Genomic DNA, 19,180 nt, shown 5'->3' on the forward strand with positions numbered 1-19,180 from the left:
TTTGGGGGAAGGGGGTCATTGAAAGGGACCTGCTGGGGGGGAAAGGCCTGGGGAGTCAGACTCTAAAAATATTTTAGGGCAAAGCCTTCCTCATCCATTTATTCACAGAATTGTCACATTGGGAATGACTTCAGTGTCCAAGTCTAGGGGTCTTCCGTGGGCCATTGCCAGTCACCTTGATCTTTGTCTTGGGACTGACTTCTGGTGACTGGAGAGGTGAGTGAGGCAGACGACTTTGTGCAGCTCTGCCTCCCCCAAATTCACTTCACATGATGCTGGTGATATCATTGGTCCTCTTCAAGGACAGACAACAGGGATCTTAACCAGGTGTCTCCAGGGGCTTTGTGGTGATGAGAAAAAATTGCAATTTTATTTTCACTAACTTCTAACCGAAACTTGGCTTTTCCTTTGATTGTGAACTAAAAAAAAACCAAAAAACATCCTGAGGAGGGGCTTAACCAAAGGGATCCTTGACAAAAAAATGTCAAGAACCTATGTTGTAATCTAACATCTCTTTCTGTACAAGAATCCCTCTGTAGACTTGCTTTGAACATCTCCAGTCATGGTGAGCTCAGTGGGCCCATTCAATTTCCAGATGATTAAAAAAATCCTTTAGCCCCTTTTAAAGTTCATTAAGGCTTTATATTCTTATTTCTGCCTGGTCCTAAAGAACCAAATCAGAAGAAGTTAATTGACTTCTTATTGGTTAATGCAGCTATGAAAGGACAGAGTCAGGAGCCAAATTCTGACTGCAAACCTGGTTTTCTGGGTTCTTCACTGTTTTCTCTAGTGCTTCCTTTTTGCTTTGCTCTGGGAGCCAAAGGCCACAGAGGAGGGCCCTTCTTGATTGATCTTCTTTTTAACCTTTCTTGTTTCCAGAGCTTGGGGGAAAAGGAGGGGCAGTGGGGAGAGAGGAGTCATAAGTCCAGCCTAGTAACTCCTGCCTTGTCACCATCAGGCAGGATTTCAGGATCAGTTTCCCAGGCCTCTTCCTGCTCTGGAGGACTAGGGTCTCAACTTCTACATTCTTCCCTTAGAGCAATGGTTCTCAAAGTATGGTCCACAGAATCCCAGGGGTTCTCTGAAGTCCTTTCAGAGAGTCTACAAATTCAAAGTTAATTTTTATTTCTAATATGGTAAATTACTATTAAAATAATCCATATAAGCAAAAACTCTTTGGGCAGATCCTCAATAATTGTTAACAGTATAAAGATACTGAGAACAAAAGTTTGACAATCACTGCCTTTGAGGAACCCATTCCTCACCCCTTTATAGGGCAAAAACGTTATTTTTTGAGGGGTGCTTTTCTCAATGGCTTCTTGGGATTTTTTCTATTCAGAGATTTTTAAAACTCTCGGAACAAAGCTCTGGCCTTGGTATTAGAAGTGCCAACCACCTCCACCTCTAATTTGCTTTTCTTGAGCAACATTCTTCCTCTCTCTGGGTCTCAGTTTTCCTATCAAATCATGGATTCGATTAGATCTTATTCAGTTTTGGCATTTCTTTTTTTTTTTTTTTCCCCTGAGGCAATTGGGGTTAAGTGACTTGTCCAGGGTCACACAGCTAGAAAGTATTAAGTGTCTGAGGCCAGATTTGAACTCAGGTCCTCCTGACTTCAGGGCTAGCACTCTAGCCACTGCACCATTTAGTTTGGCTTTTCTTCTAAGAGACCACTAGGCTATGTGAGACCCAAAGGGAAAAGATCCCTTTTACTCGCTATCAGCATCAGGGAAAGTTTCCTGAAGCAAGTGGTATTTTGAATTGGGTTTTTAAAAATAGGTAGAAATTCATTCGGTGAAGAAGAGGAAGAAAGAAGACATTGTAGGCACTGAAAAGTATAAGCATGGAGGGCAGAGAAAAGAAAATGATTAGGGAAAGAGCAGAGCATTATGGAGAGAGGTAACATATGAGAAAACTTGTGAGGTGGCAAATTGTGAAAGGCCTTAAATGATAGGCAAACCAGTTTTACCTTTATTCAGTGGGCAGTTGAGAGTCACTGAAGACTTTTGAGCAAGGAAATAACATGACTAAGTTTGTTTCATTTCCATCTCTGCAAAGTTGGTCTCTTTCCCAATCGTCCAAGGCAAGAGGACAAAGAAAGCATTAAAACATGAACTGAAAAATCATGCTCATATGCTAATAGGAAATACAACATACAAACAATTGTTTATAATAGATAATAGGAAAAAGGCACTAGAATTAAAGGGGTATAAGGAAAATCTTTTTTGTGGAGGATGGGATTTTAGTTGGAATTTGAAAGAAGTCAGAGAAGCTAGAAGGTGGAGATGAGAGAGCATTCTGGGAATGGAGAGCAGCTGGTGAAGTGCCCAAATAGGGGAGAACAGTGTCACTAGATTGTAGAGAGCCTGAAAATGTAAGAATGGAAAGATGGAGTGGCGAATAAGATGAAGTACTTTGAATTTGACTTCATGTCTCATCCTGTAAGTAATAGAAAGCCACTGGAGTTTATTGAGATGTGTGAGAGACATGGTCAGATCTTTGCTTTAGGAAAATCACTTTGATTTTTGGAGGATGGACTAGAGTGGAGATAGGCTTGTGGTAGGAAGGACCAACCAACAGGCTACTGCAATAGTTCAAGTATGATGTCATGAAGATCCATACAGGCAGTTTCAGAGAAGAGAAGGGAACATTTGTGAAAGATGTTATGAAGGTAAAATCTAAGTTTGGCAACGGATTGATTGTGAGGGGTGAGAGAAAGTGAAGAATTGAGGATGACATTTAAGTTAGTGATTAGGTGATTGGGAGGATGGCTGTATCCTTGGCAGTAATAGGGAAGTTTGGAAGAGGAGATTTGAGGGAAAGGTCATGAATTCGGTTTTGGACATATTTAGTGTAAGATGTCTGCAGGCTGTCCACTTTCACATTTGGAAATGGCAGACTGGAAGTCAACGGAAAGGTTAGAGCTTAATAAGTAGATTTGAGATTCTTCAGCATAGAGATAATTGAATCCATGATAGCTAATGAGATCTCTAAGTGAAAAAGTAAGCATAGAGGGAGAAGAGAAGGCCATCCTCACCTCTTGCTCGGATTATTGCAGTGGCTTCCTATTTGGCTTCTCTACCTCAAGCATCTTCCAACTTCAAATCCCTCCTCCACATAACTGCCATCTTACATATAAAGATAAAGGTATTCTTGAGTGGCACCTGTAATTATGAAGAAATGGGATTAGGATTGCCTAAGCTTTTCCCTCATTACTGCATCATAGAGAGAGGATATTAATTGGCAGCCATCTTATGCAGGATAGTGCCCCAAAGTCTAGGTTATGAGGTCACTCAGACTGCTTCTGCACCAGAAGTTTGTTGGTTGTTGAACTTTGTTCTTCAAAATGACTTCTCTATTTAGAGTTGAGTTATGATATTTCTGACTGGTTGATCAGACCAGTATGAGCTTGGAGTCTCTGTCACAGGTCGGGCATAAATAGTCAATATGAACTTTTGGGGTGGCTTTTCTAACACTACTTCTGAGCTAATTCAATTCAGTTTTGCTTATGATGTGAGGCTGTCCTGTTTCCTGTGGCACACAATAAATTATAAAGTTCTTAAGAGAGGCTTTGAGAATATCCTTGTCATGCTTTTTTGACCACTTTGTGAGTGCTTGCCATGTGTGAGTTCTCAAAAATAAAAAAAATCTTTTTGGCAAGGGTACATTTGACATTTGAGCAATGTGGCCAGCCCAATGGAGTTGTGCTCTCCAAAGTAGAGTTGGAATGTTTGGCAGCCCACTAAAAAAGGACTTATCCTATTGGGTGATCTTCCTAAAACAATTAAAATGAAAGTGATTCTGTTTCCTGGCATTGCGCTGGTAGGTATCCAGGTTTCACAGACATACAACAGTGAGGTCAGCATAAGGGCCCTGTAGACCTTCAGTTTGGTAGTTAGTCTAATACTTCTTCTCCTATGCTTTTCTTCCAAGCCTCCCAAACACTGAGCCACCTCTGGCAATGTGGACATCCCGTTGCACAATAATCCTCCCTTTCACACAAACCGCATCACCCTAAACTCTGCTGCATGTGATTTGGGAGTTGTTTTAGGAATTGGTTCTTTGTATCAAGGGAGGTATTGTAATCACAAGCAACATAATAACTGTGAGTACACACGAGAAAACCCACAGACTACTTCATCCATGAGAGACTTGAGAGCCCAGAGACTGTGGAAGGTCAGGAAACCAAGTGGAGCCCTCCAACCCCTCCCCTCTGCCAGAGGACCTCTAGAGCCAGACCCTTTTGTAAAGTCACAGCTTTTAGTGTGTGGCCCTCAGTATTAAGGCCTTTCACTGTGCCTCTGCTTTCATTAGCAATTACTTGCAAAAATTTGTCCATTTTAATTCAGGAGCACCAGACTGAGACCCTGCCCTATACATAGGCAATAGTATGAAAAAGGTGTGTTTGGTCTCATTCACCAAAGGGGGAAGTGTAGCAGAAGCCTGGTTGGAGACACGCTTGCTTCACAAGTGTGTGTGAGGAGGTAGGGTTGGTGGGGGTCCAAGGCCAAAAGGCGCTTTCCCTAACCCACACCTGTCTGCTTAATTTGAAGGGAGCCAATAATTCCTTTTTTGTTACACAGGAAATAAAATCCCTTTGAGGGTCAGGCCTCCCAACTTAAGAAAAATTCCCAGAAAGCTCTTTCCCTCCTCAATAGTGACATTTCATTTCAAGGATAAGGTGTGATTATATCCCTTTTATCATCCCATTTCCTGTCCTTGTGTTCCATTTTGCTCATAACAATTGGCTGCTTAACAATATGTTGAAATCTTGGGAGGGGGAAGGAAGTTGAGAATCGTGAAAACTTAGTGATCTTTTCCTAATTAGAAGTGAATGAGGGTCAGTTGGGTATAGAAATCTATTTTACCCTATATGAAAGTAGGATAAAAGAATAGGGGGTGGTGGTGATAGAAGGGAGGGCAGATTGGGAGAAGTAAAAGAGAGAAGCAAAAATACGAGGATAGAGTGAAGGGAGAGAGTAGATTAAGTGGGGGAAAATAGGATGGAGGAAAATACACAGTACTATGAAAAATCTCTGATGAAGACTTGTTTCTCAAATATATAAAGAACTGAACCAAATTTGTTTTTAGAACCATTCTTTAATTGATAAATGGTCAAAAGATATGAACAGGCAATTTTCCAGCAAACTAAAGTTATCAATAATATGAAAAATTCTCTTAATCAATATTGATTAAAGAAATGCACATTAAAACAACTGAGATCCCACCACACACCTATTAAATTGACTAATATGACAGAAAAGAAAAATGATCCATATTGGAGGGTATGTGGGAAATTTGAGATATTAATGCACTGTTAGTAAAGTTATATGCTGATTCATCCCTTCTGTAGAGCAACTGGGAACTATGAACAAAGGACTAAAAGCCATGATGCATAAGCAATACCACTACTACGCCTGTATACCAAAGAAATCCCCCCCAAAATATGCAAAAATATAGCGGCCATTTTAGGCAAAGAATTAGAAATTGAAGAGATGATCATCAATTGGGGAATGGCTGAACAAATATTGTATATGATGGTGATGGAATACTATTGTGTTATGAGAAATGATGAGCAAGATGCCCTCAGAAAAACCTTGAAAGACCCATGTAAACTGATGCAAAGTGGAATGATACAACCAGGAAAACATTGTACACAGTAACAGCTATATTGTAAAATGGTCAATTATGAATACTTGGCATTGTAAGCAATACAGTGATTTAAGATAATTCCGAAGGAGTTATGATGAAAAATGCTGTCCATGCCCAGAGAAAAAAATGATGAAGTCTGAATGCAAATCAAAGCACATTTTTCCTGTACTTTATTTTTCTTGTTTTCTTTGTTTTGTTTGTGTTTTCTTAAACAATATGGCTAACAGGAAATATGTTTTGCATGACTACACATGTGTAACATATCAAATTGCTTTCTTCATGAGGGGAATGAGGGAAAGAATTTGGAACTCAAAATTAAAAAAAAAATCAAAGTTAAAGATTGTTTTTACATGTAATTGGCAAAAAAATTAAATATTAAACCATTTTAAAAAGTGAATGAGTGGGAAAACTCATTTCCCCTGTCCATGGCAGTACAATTTGGTGTTGGATCTAAGTTTGCCTCATTGATAAAATAAAAATTACAGAAGTCTTGAATATCTGCCCTTTGTACTCATTAGGGGCATCTCTTTTAGTTAGTTATAACTGTTAGTTATAAACTTAGTTCAATTTAGTTTTTAAAAAAATAATCAAATTGACCTTCCAATAATTAGTTCATGTGGTGAAAACCAGTTCAAATCTACTGGATCTACTCTTAATAACAACAGAGCGATAAGAAAAATACCAAATCAGGAGCCCATAATTCACCTAAAATTGCAGAGAATTTCAGTTTTTACATGACACTTGTTCTTTCTATCTTCACCCAAAATCTTTATGTGGTATGGACAATACCATGACATGCTGAAGGAAGAATCTGAAAAAGGATTAATGAAAAATCTGACTTGGAAAGTGAGCCCTTCTGTTCCTTCTTATTTTCAGTCTTCAGAATAAGAGAAAAGATTTAATTTTTTTTGAACAATTATGAATATTATTTTATGTATAAAATGTATCTTTAACTCAATTTTTAGAACTTATTACTAAAACACACTCAAAACCTGAATATCCCATTAGAAACATTTGAAGGTCAATCATATGTGTGTATATATGTATATGTGTATATATATATACAGGCACACAAATACACACATATCCTACTCAAATTTTAAAGGTCTAATCTGGTTGTTTTCTCAAAGTTTACTTTTTTTTTTTTTTTTAAATTTACTCCTCTCTTTTGAGGGTATGAATATTGTCATTATCTGGAAAGAAGAGATACTTAAAGGATTTAATCTTATTCTTGAATATATTTTTCTTTTTTTAATAATAGCTTTTTATTTTACAAAATATACACATAGTTTTCAACATTCACCTTGCAAAACCTTGTATTCCAAATTTTTCTCCTTCCTTCTCCTTTCCCCCTGTCTCTACATAGCAAGTAATCTGATATAGGTTAAACATGTGCAATTCTTTTAACATATTTCTACATTTATCATGCTGCACAAGAAAAATCAGATCAAAAGGGGTAAAACAATGAGAAGGGGGAAAAAAACAAGCAAGTAAACAACAAAAACAAATACTATATTGTGATCCACATTCAGTCCACATAGTCCTCTTTCTGGATGCAGCTGACTCTCTTCATCACAAGTCTTTTGGAATTAGCCTGAATTACCTCATTGTTGAAAACAGCCAAATCTATCAGAGTTGATCATCACATAATCTTGTTACTGTGTACAATCTTCTCACTTCACTTAGCATCAGTTCTTGTAAGTCTCTCCAGGTCATTCTGAAATCAGACTGCTGATTGTTTCTTATAGAACAATAATATTCCATAATATTCATATACCATAACTTAATCAGCTATTCCCCAACTGATGGGCATCTACTCAGTTTCCAGTTCCTTGCCACTACAAAAAGAGCTACTACAAGCATTTTTGCATATATAGGTCCTTTTCTCTTTTATATGATCTCTTTGGAATACCTACCCCAGTAGAGACACTGCTGGATCAAAGGGTATACACAGTTTTATAGCCCATTGGGCATAGTTCCATATTATTCTCCAGAATGTTTGGATCAGTTCATAACTCCACCAACAATGTATTAGTGTCCCAGTTTTCCCACATTCCCTCCATCATTTATCATGATCTTTTACTGTCATTTTAGCCAATCTGAGAGGTGTGAAGTGGTTCCTCAAAGTTGTTTTAATTTGCATTTCTGTAACCAATAACTTAGAGCATATTTTCATATGACATATCCTTTCACCATTTACAATTGGAAAATGGATTATATTCTTATAAATTTGAGTCAATTCTCTATATATTTTAGAAATGAGATCTTTATCAGAACCTTGGATAGAAAATTTTTTTTCTCAGTTTTTTGCTTCCCTTCAAATCTTGGTTTTATTGGTTTTATTTGTACAAAACCATTTTAATTTAATGTTATCAAAAATATCCATTTTGTGTTTCATAATGTTGTCCTTGGCTATAAATTCCTTCCTTTTCCACAAATCTGAGAAATAGGTTATCCCTCATTCTCCCAATTTGCTTATAGTACCACCCTATTTGTCTAAATCATAAACCCATTTCACCCTTATCTTGGTATAAGGTGTTAGGTTTTGGTTAATGCCTAGTTTCTACCATATTATTTTCTTATTCTTCCAGCAACTTTTACCAAATAGTGAGTTCTTATTCCAGAAACTGGAGTCTTTGGATTTATTACACTAGATTACTAGTCATCCACTATTGTGTCTTATGAACCTGATCTATTTCCCTGATCCACTACTCTATTTGTTAACCAGTATTGAATGGTATTGAACACCACTGCTTTTAAATATAGTTTTAGGTATGGTACAGACCTTTGTTTGCATTTTTTTTCAGTAATTGTCTTGAAATTCTTGACCTTTTGTTCTTCCAGATGAATTTTGTTATTATTTTTTCTAGCTCTAGCAGTTTGATTGGTATGGCACTGAATAAATAATTTGGGTAGAATTGTCATTTTTATTATATTACCTCGTCCTAGCCATAAGCAACTGATATTCTTTCATTGAATATATATTTATTAGTAAAGGGATAGTAAGTCTAAGAACTCATTTACTTAGTCACTTAGGATATGGAGTTCACCACAAATTCAGATTAAAAATAGTAAAACTTTTATATATACAAACCACAGAGCAATTTAGATTTTTTGTATTAATTTATTAGTTAGTAACTTTAATATTGCAACCACAAAACTTCTTCTGTTCACCTGTTCTGATCATAGAAAGTTGCTATCAAGAAAAAAGGGAGAAAATAGTCATGACAATGTTGAAACTATCCCTTTGAGGGCATGGACTGACCTGACATAAGCCATAACTGAGGTTGGGGGAGAGGGAAGAGACGCCTTTAGTTCTGCTTGATTCCAGGTAAGAACTATAGTTAACAGCTAATTGTGCAGCAAAATTCCACATTATTCATACTTGTGAATCCTAGCCAGATTCAGCATTTACCAGGTGGGAAAATTTTCTCATTCAGAAAGGAAATAGCACAAGGGAGAAATTGAAGGGATCTTACCTTTGCTTACCCAAGGTGGAACCTCAACTGTCTCAGACACACATATCCACTTGTAGCAGTTTTCAGACTGCACTCCCTTTAGGCAGCATATGGCATTTCCTTGAATGGTGAATTATTGTTTTAATGACAAGTTAGACAATCATAATTGAAATACAAATTCAGAATAATATCAAATTATAGTCCAAGAGATTTTACCTCAAATGGCAAAATTTCACTAGTCATAGTTATATTAGGGCTAGCATATTATTGTTACCTTTCTTATATTGCAATAACAGTTAGCAATGAGTACATATATGAAAATCTCATTTATCCTTCATTTATAAATTAAGAATAATCATAATGTAGAGTTTCCTTTATTCATTAAATACATGACAATTCATTTAAAACCCCAGAAAATGACCACAATAAGCCCGATTGTTTTTTTTTTATTAACCTCAAAGACAAAGATGAAATCTTTTCTTCTTTTGTCTTTTATTAAGACTATTTATTAAGACTATTAAGTAGGCTCGAAGATGTAACTTCAATATATAAATTCATTAAAAGGTACAATTATTAATTTTCATAGGTGATGGTCAAATATTCTCAAAGAAAATTTACTCTTTACTATAAACAAAGTCATTTTTTTGAGTGGGAATGATTCTAGTTTCTCAAATTTCATTACTTTAACATTTTACAACATACTATCAAGAGAGTTGATAGGATTTCATGACTGACTGAATAAAAAGTGATGAAAACTTCACAAATAAGTACAACTTTTTTTTTATTTAAGCTTTTTATTTACAAAACATATGCATGGGTAATTTTTCAACACTGACCCTTGCAAAACCTTCTGTTCCAAATTTTCCCCTCCTTCTTCCCACCCCACTCCTAGATGGAAGGTAGTTCAATACATGTTAAATATGTTAAAATGTTAAAATATATGTTAAATCATTTATATGTATATATACTTATACAGTTATCTTACTGCACAAAAATAATTGGATTAAGAAGGAAAAAAAATCTGAGAAAAAAAACAAAATGCAAGCAAACAACAACAGAGTGAAAATGTTGTAATTCATACTAAGTTCCCACAGTCCTTTCTCTGGGTCTCTCTCTTCATCACTAAATAATTGGAACTGGTTTGAATTATCTCACTGTTGAAAATAGTCACGTCCATCAGAATTCATCATTATATAGTCTTATTGCTGTATATAATGATCTTCTGGTTCTGCTCATTCACTTAGCAATAGTTCATGTACATCTTTCTAGGCCTCTCTGAAATCATTTTGTTTGTCGTTTCTTACAGAACAATAATATTCTATAACATGCATATGCCATAATTTATTTAGCCATTTTCCAATTGATGGGCATCCATTCAATTTCTAGTTTCTTGTCAAAATAGGACAACTTAACAGGTGTTTGTTACCTTTGCCCTCAAATAATAAGTTATTTTTATTTTCCATTTCTAAAGCAAAATACGCCCAATCAAATAATTTGTTTTCAACTATTTTTACCACATTTTAAAATAATTCAAATAATCTAACAGCATCCAGATTAAAAGAGAAGTTGCCTTTTTAATGATATAATTGTAATGCTCTTTGAGTACTAATTTTAAAGTTAATAGCATTTCTGATACAATGATTTCCCCAAACTCACAATACAATTTTTTTTTTTTTTTACAAACACAATAACAACATATCCAATGTTATGTTTTAAAAACATGGAATTACCAGTCAGATGACATAATTCAGTTCAATACATTTTCAAATTACTTTATGTAGAAAATTATTCATTTTAATCACTTTTGGCATTCTATACTGATTGCAGTCAAGACTAATATGGAGTAATTTTGATCCAATTACATCTTTAACGAAACTTACTTTTTCAGTTTCTAAACATAGTGCCATAATGACAAATAACAGGTGTCTTTTCCATTAATGCCTGGTTTCTTCAACTGATTCTATACTGCAAATACATATTTAGACTGGTCAGCAGTAGCTTTAGCTTACAGGGACAAAAGGTGACAGGATGGGGGCAGAGATGACTGTGGGAGTGGGGATGGTGGTCTACTTAGCCGCTTATTCTTTATGAGGGGCTCCTGTTGATGATCTGGAAGATATTCCCTCATATTTCCTGGCAAACTCTCTTAAAGTGTTTGTTTCCTTCCTTTTACAGTAAAACACCTTGTCCTCCTTTACTACAGCCATCAAAATGTTTTGCTTCCTCAGACTTACTGTTTTTTAAAGTTTCTTCTTTTCTGATTATTCCGTACAAAAGTGGTTCTTAAGAGTGCCATGGTCTTTGTTTTTGGAAATGGGGCTTGTTTGGGCATGGTAATGAGGGGCAGCCTCATTTTGAAAAATCCTGATGCACAGCAGTGATAATCCATTTGCCTAGGATTTAGTTATTAAAGTTTAATTTCTAGCACATGAAATTGACAGTAATCAAAGGCTTTGTATTTATCTGGTCAAAATGTTTCTCAATCATTTTAGTACTGAGTCCAGTCCAAATTGAATTCTACCATTAAAGAAAGGTAAATTCTACCATACCTTAGATGAATGGAAAACTTCCCCTTATCCCAAGCTTTAAACAGCTCACCTAAGCAAGAGTTAGTAGGATGGTTCTACTGACCTATGAGCTTATGTAGATACTGGTATCTTCTTGCCTTGTGGCAATATAATATTGAACAAGACCATCTACTCACCACTTCCCTGTCCTTTCCATGCACTCATTACTCCTGTTCTTCATGCCCAAATGAAAAAGAATCAGTTTTGGGTTTGAAACTGATTTCTCTTTATCTTTTCTGAGTTTGAGGAGTTTAATTCTCTAGCCATTTTGTGGAAGACTATCAAGAGAATCCACATCAACCTATGATTAGAGAAAGAGTTGACTGGCTACTGCAGAGTTAGAAGGTGGGCTCATTTAGTGATAGCCATGTGAAGGAGTGGCTCCTGCCTGGTTTGCCAAATTTTCAAAGAAATCTTGGGTTAGGCCTTGCCTTGTTTAATGAGGCAAACGCAAATAAAAGGATTTGATCTGGTACACTGAGACAACTAATTCAGTTGAGTGTGGCTGACTCCAGTTTCAAATGTGATTCTTTTTATAGGCACAAGTAAACATTTTCCATATAAAAGCAAAAGTATTTTTGATTGGTACAGATAATTATGAGGAGATGGGATTGGTGCCCCCTCAGCTTGTCCCTTGTTAAAGCATCATAGAGACATGGGGTTAGTGCATATGTACAAGCCATTATATATGGGTTGCCTGTCCCTTATCTAAAATCTAAATGTCATGAGATCACTCGGACTGACTCTGTACCAGTGATTGACTTTGCACACTTGACCTGTGTGTGTGTGTGTGTGTGTGTGTGTGTTTGTGAGAGAGAGAGAGAGAGAGACAGAGAGACAAGGACAGAAAGAGACAGAGAGGGAGAGGGAGAGACAGAGATGGAGAGTGTGAGAAAGAGAGAAACAGAGAGAGACAGAGACAGAGAGAAAGAGAGAGAGAGAGAGAGAGAGAGAGACAGAGAGAGAGAGACAAAGAGAGAGAGAGAGACAGAGAGAGAGAGAGAGAGAGAGAGAAAGAGAGAGAGAGAGAAAGAGATTGGGAGATAGACCCCTCTGGCATCTCACAAACATCTCACAGAACCTCACATATTTGTCAGAATAATGTTTTTACATTTTAATTTAACTTTAATTTAAATTTAAATCGGTATTAAATGCTTAAGATAAAATACATACAAAGGAAACCAATTATATTGAGAAACAGTTATCAAAATATTAAAAATCATAGATCCTAGGACTGTAACTTCTGTCTTTGAGCCAAGGCATAAATTAAGGAATCTGAATTGTTAAAATGATGTCTGTCTTACTAAGTTTCCTTGTGGTCTTGGTTTGAGTCTTTGACAGGATTTCACAGGCCCTTCAAAAACTCCATCTGGCAGAACTAGGCCTTATTACTCACAGTCAGCTTTGCTCTGTACATATTCTTCTCCCTTAACATGAAGGGGTGAGGTATTAAGTGATTGAGGGAATAGATGTCCTCAGAATTGGAAGGAAACTCAGAGGTCATTAACCCCTCCACAAAATCTGACAAGAAGACATTCACTCTTTGCCTGAAGATCTGTTATTTCTGTACCTACTTCTCTGAAGGGAAACAACCTATTCCACTTTCAAATGGCTCCAATTGTTTGGGTAATTGCACATTATCCATTGACTTCTTGTGGAGTCAAGTTAAGTCAATAAGCATTTTTTTTTTTTTTTTTTTTAGTACTAACTGTCTTAAGCATGGAAATACAAAGAAGGGCAAAAATAGTTCCTACCCTCAAGAAGATTAGTCTGATTGGGGAAATGAGAGCTGAAATCTGCCTTCTCTGCAACTTTCTACCTACTGTTCAGAGCTTTGTCCTCTGGGGCCAAGCAGAGTAAATTAAATTCCTCATTTCCATGGCCAGTTTGGAGATCTTTGAAGGCACTCTGTCATGTTCCCACTGAATCTTCCCATAGTCAGACTAAATATATCCAGTTCCTACAACTTAGCTATGCATGGTAGTGCCTTTAGTCTCTGAATGGCATAGTCTTTAGTCATCCTCCTCATCCTGGTTGCCTCCATATCTTCAATGTTCTTCCTAAAAGGCAGTGTCCAGAACCAGACACAGTGCTTCAGAGAGGAGGAGCCGTGGGAAGATGGATGTCTGACCAGGGTAGGATGACCACATCCACTATGATGATGTGGAATCATCACCCATGCGTTCTGGTGCTGCACCTCTCAATGCGTAAAGACTGCAATTAGTGTTTTGTGCTGCCACATTATGCTGTTGACTCACCTTGAACTTGTGGCTGATCAACCCTATGTCTCTTCCTCATGAACTGTTAACAACAGTTTTCTCATGTTTGCCTTCCCTGATGCTCAGGATGTTTCATTTGGCTGATAAGACTAGGTTCTCATGGAGGATTACTTGAAAGATTTGAGGATGTTTAACTCTGGAAAGAAAAGACACAGAGAGGAACCAAGCTTCTAAGGTTCCTTCCAACTAAGACTAGGACACTAGCCATGAGAGATTTTAAGGATTTGAATGATGGCCCCATGAAATCGGTATTAGACTTGTTATTTTTGGCTCCACAGGGCAGAAATAGGAGCAGTGGGTACAAAGCTGCAAGGAAAGCAAATTTAGACTGAATATAAGGGGAAATGTCCTAATAATTATAATTGTCTTAAAATGAGATAGACTGCCTAAGGAAGTAGTGTACTTTCTCACCTGAGGATTTATAATCTATAGACTGAGAATTCAAAGTGATCTCAGAGGTCTTGCCCATCCCCCTCATTTTTTCACATTTTCCACTTGTATTAAAATTCCTATTCACCTACAGATGTCATTAAACTGAAATTAATTTTTTCTTATAAATGAATAAATTTAACAAATATGGTTATAACTAAATAATGAATAAATATACTTCAAGCATATTTATATATTATAAGCAAAATAAAAATATTAATAATGTGAATTTATGTTAATATAAAACACATAAACATACTTTAAATACATATAATATATGTACACATTACACATATATGTAAATTATACACGATATATACTCATACACTATTACACAACATGTATGTACACATATACAGGTATATACATGATACATATTATACATATATACAGAATACACATTTTATAGATGTATAAATATACATTCGGATATTATCCATTTGTTAATATGTAAATTTCTATTGATCCCTTTTGTTTTCATAATACAGACTGAATTGTTCTTATGACAAAAAAAACAAAATACTGGATGCAGAAACTAAGTCCAACAATGCATACTATATTCTACCTAGTAGTGCTCTATCTTTCTGCCCTGAAGATTAGTTAATGTTGAGGAATTTGTCAGAGCAGACAATCTAAGATCCTCTAAGAGAGTAATGAATTCCTCTCACTGATATTCCTTTGACTGGAGGTCAAAAATCTAGAAGCCAGGCTAGAAGATAAAAAGTTTAACTAGCTAATGTGTCATTGCCTCAGTGTCTAGCAACTCTGCAGAAAAGAAGACACACTTCTATAGGATTTTACATAGCTTTTTGTTGGGTGGAAAAAGGAACCTGCCAAGTGAGGCTGCTTAGCCACTTTCCTTATTTGGGAGCTTGAGTAATAGGGATAGGATGGCAGGTAATTTGGGGAGGAGAGGAAGAATGTCTTAAATTTGGAATAATCTCAGTGTCACTGTTTGAGTTGGGATGTTTGCTTATAATTAATCACATCAGGACATCAGAATGTCTAGTAGATAGGTTTTTACCTATCTATTTCACCTATTTCACAGAATACAGCTGTGGTCCATTTGCTTCTTACTTCCCCACTTTGCTACTTCATTAGAAGGATACTTCCTTCATTGTAAAGGATACTTCATTAGAAGCTTCATCCAGTATGGACTACACAATGACTAGGTTCACAATGCAATAAGTCAATTTGTGCAGCAAAATAGGAAGCTTACTCTAAAGAGGGTTATGGTGGTTTAAAAAAATGTGGAAAACAAACCATTTAAAATTCAGAATACTTTAAGAATTACATAGCAAACATCAGTTAATAAAATAATTTTACTGCAATTAGCATAAGGAAGAAAAACCACTGAAATAATTTGAATAAACAAGTTTACAAAAAGGATGGGACATTAAAAAATGTTAGATGCTGGATAGTACTTTATAATCAGAGGGACTAAAAAGCAGCTTAAGGTCCATTTAGAAAACAGATTTTTTACTTGTTCCATTTAGAGTTCTCTTTCTACTTCATGAAGTCATCTGTTTCTGAGAAACATTTTCTTTGAAATTCCAAATCTAACTGGGTCTGCGGAGACCACATATTGTCAGCTTTGTCTGCTTATATTGGGATGGATTTTTCTACCTTTTTTTTCTAGGACAAATTAATAGAAATATTTCTCCTAGAAGATCCATTTTCCAGATTCCAAGTCATGCAATAACATTAGTGAATACCAGCTATGTAATGTTATTTAAATATGTCAGGGATAAGATTTTGTATGATTTGTCAAGTTCTGACAAAGTCTAATTACTTTGGCTTTCTGGGAATTAATTCATGTGATGAAAGTTAACTTATGCAGTTAATCTTATCAGACCCATAGGGGGAAAAAGCCATCAAACCAAGGTATCTAAAACTCATGTAGAATTTTTTAGTTTTAGTGTTCACATATCATGCTCTTTCTCACTTGTCTAAACTCTGTAAATGATAATTAATAGCTGTCTATAGGTTAGGCAAAGAGTTCTTGACCATACAATGAGTCCTTCTGTCCCTTGATATTATCAGAAAAAGATCCCAAACAGGAAAAAAAAAGCACCATCATTTAAAATGTATTTATAATTATTAAAACAATTCTCCATGTAATCAAAATCTATATACTTAGACATTGATATGAAGCAGTATCTGTTGATCTCCGAATCCACCTGAAGGAAATTCAGAATTTTGCTTTAAACCTTTTTTTGTCACATTCTCTATAACTTACAGAACCAAATATAAAACCATTTTAGGACAATGACCTTTATTTCTCCTTTGTTATTTTCTTTCACTGACATAATAGCAGAGATTCTAAGACTACTAATATGATTACAAGTATCACAGCTTCTTAAGTACAATCATCTCTTCCACATCAAGACTTTCTCCATCATGATTTTGATATATTGTGGGTTGATATAAACAATTGAATGGGAATTTGGAGGGAGTTTTACACCACAGACAATACATAAAGGCCAGAAGATGACACAAAAAGTTTGAAAACTCAGAAATGCATAAAGTATATGTAGAGTATTATATAATATCAACCCAAATTTTATAAAAAGGTACTATAAACACCTCACAAAAGAAAAAGAAATTCAGACTTCCTCTTTGGTTATGAAGGGAGATTCAAAACATTTTATGTGGATTTTCCAGATGGGAGGTGCTTGTGGGGAAGGGATAATTGTATATTCTTTTACATATTGGAAAACATTTGGAAGTAGTCCATATATCCTAGTACTCAACTGGAAATAGTCTAATCTTGTCTTTTTTAAAGTAAGGGTTAAAGAATTAGAGCTTTTGTGTCTTCAATACTTCTTTCCTTTGTAGATATATTTTATTCTCATATCATAAGAAATAAGAATATGAAACTGTAAGGACACAATCTTATACATGAGTATAACTATCAAACCAATGTTCTAGGAAATGACAAATCCAAGAATTGATTTATCCTAGATGTCTAGGTTAAGAGGTTAAGACAAATAATGACCATAAATTCAGAATAGTATGAATAGAAGCAATAGAGTCCTTTATACCTGCTTCCTATTGTAATAAGGCTTAATGATTCCGGGTATTTGGAGTGGTCAGATTATAAAACATTTGTAGTTTTCTTCTAATGGACAGACACATTTGCCATGAAATTAGGGAAGTGATTTTTTTAAATTAAATTTTCTGTTTGATTTCAGGCATTGACTATATGCCTTTGGAACAACCAGCCTCATGACCTACATAGAGGGGATATTTTCTGTTCAGAAAGGAAATAGCACAATGAGGAAACTGAGTTAAGATGGTCCTGCCATTAACTTTGGAAAATTGTCTTCTTATCCTTCCCAGTCATTGCCATCCACCTGTAGTATTTTTACATGACATTTCTTTTTAGCAGCTCTTGGCATTTTCTCTTGAATGGTGGACAACCTCAAACAATTTAATAATTCGAAAGGTCATATCTGGATCCAAACTCAGAGCAAGTCAAATGACAAACCTAAAATATTCCATCTCACTTAATAAGTTTCACTACTTACAGCTTAAGAAGAACCATTTCCTGAGTTAACAGTAATATCAGTAAGTTCATAATGAATAACAATTTTATTATTGTGTACCTTTTCAAGTTCTTTCCAAAACTTTCAGTTTTACAATTTAAAACATGCTGATCCAAAAAAATCAGTCATTGAAGAGTAACAAAATAATAATAATATTCTGAAGTTTTACACATAAAGTAAATCCATGAGTTCACTCAAAATTCAATTTTTTGAATTTTGCACCCTAAATACTGGCTTTATTTGTCCTGAAAACTTACGTGAACTGCCCACTATTCATCCTGAAAACTTAATGAATTGTACACCAACTCCTAGGACAAAAAGAAAAGTTTTGTGGGATTTTTTAAAACTTTGATTTGGTGATCCAAAGTTGACTCAAACATAATGCTGATATATACCAATTAATTGAATTACAAGTTTATCCAATGAGTTCCTATAGATTTCTTAAGAATCAGTTATCATACAATTCACAATGCAAATCATTTTTATGCCTTATAAGCAACCTTAATCCATTCCCCTTAGGCTGTTAATGTTTGTCAGAGGGAGGGGATTTTAGTTCTTCTGTAAACCAAATTAAAACTCTTAAAATTATTTCTAGTTTCACGGTAGAATTTACAAAACTCATTTAAATGCCACTCCCAGTAGGTTCTTTCATAGGACTGACAAGGTTTACGATCTTACTAGAGTGCAAAAATTTAAAACGTCTGGCAAAGTCTCACAAAGCTTCTTAATGACAAGAAATATTTCAGGGTATTAAGTTAACTTTGACAACCCAGAGAATATTCATTTTAAATACTAAAGACAGCCTTTAACCAGAAGGGCACAGTGCCTCAAGTTATAAATGACAGCATTGAGACAAAAAGAAAAAAAAATCAACCTAACCTCCTAAAGATGCATTTGTAAAAGTATTGTACTCTAGGTATCATTCCATAATGCAACAGTACTTCTATATAAAGATATCACAAAATCTAATGGAAGAAATGAATAAACACAATACTAACATAATGTTTTTATCACAAATTATGGATTTGGAACATGAAACACAAAATAAAACTTATTGCTGGTCAAATACATTAATTCATTTGAATGTATCTCTAGAGAAGCTACATAAATCATTTAATTCATCTATCAATTTTTGGCATTCCCTACTAGTTGCATTCAGAGACAAGAAGGGGAAAATAAGAGGATGAGTATTTATGAAGCCTACTATTTATATATGCTTACTATATGCCAGGAATTAGTTTGGCACA

Source organism: Antechinus flavipes, chromosome 2 (genome assembly GCF_016432865.1).
Source record: "Antechinus flavipes isolate AdamAnt ecotype Samford, QLD, Australia chromosome 2, AdamAnt_v2, whole genome shotgun sequence".
Classification (NCBI taxonomy): Eukaryota; Metazoa; Chordata; class Mammalia; order Dasyuromorphia; family Dasyuridae; genus Antechinus; species Antechinus flavipes.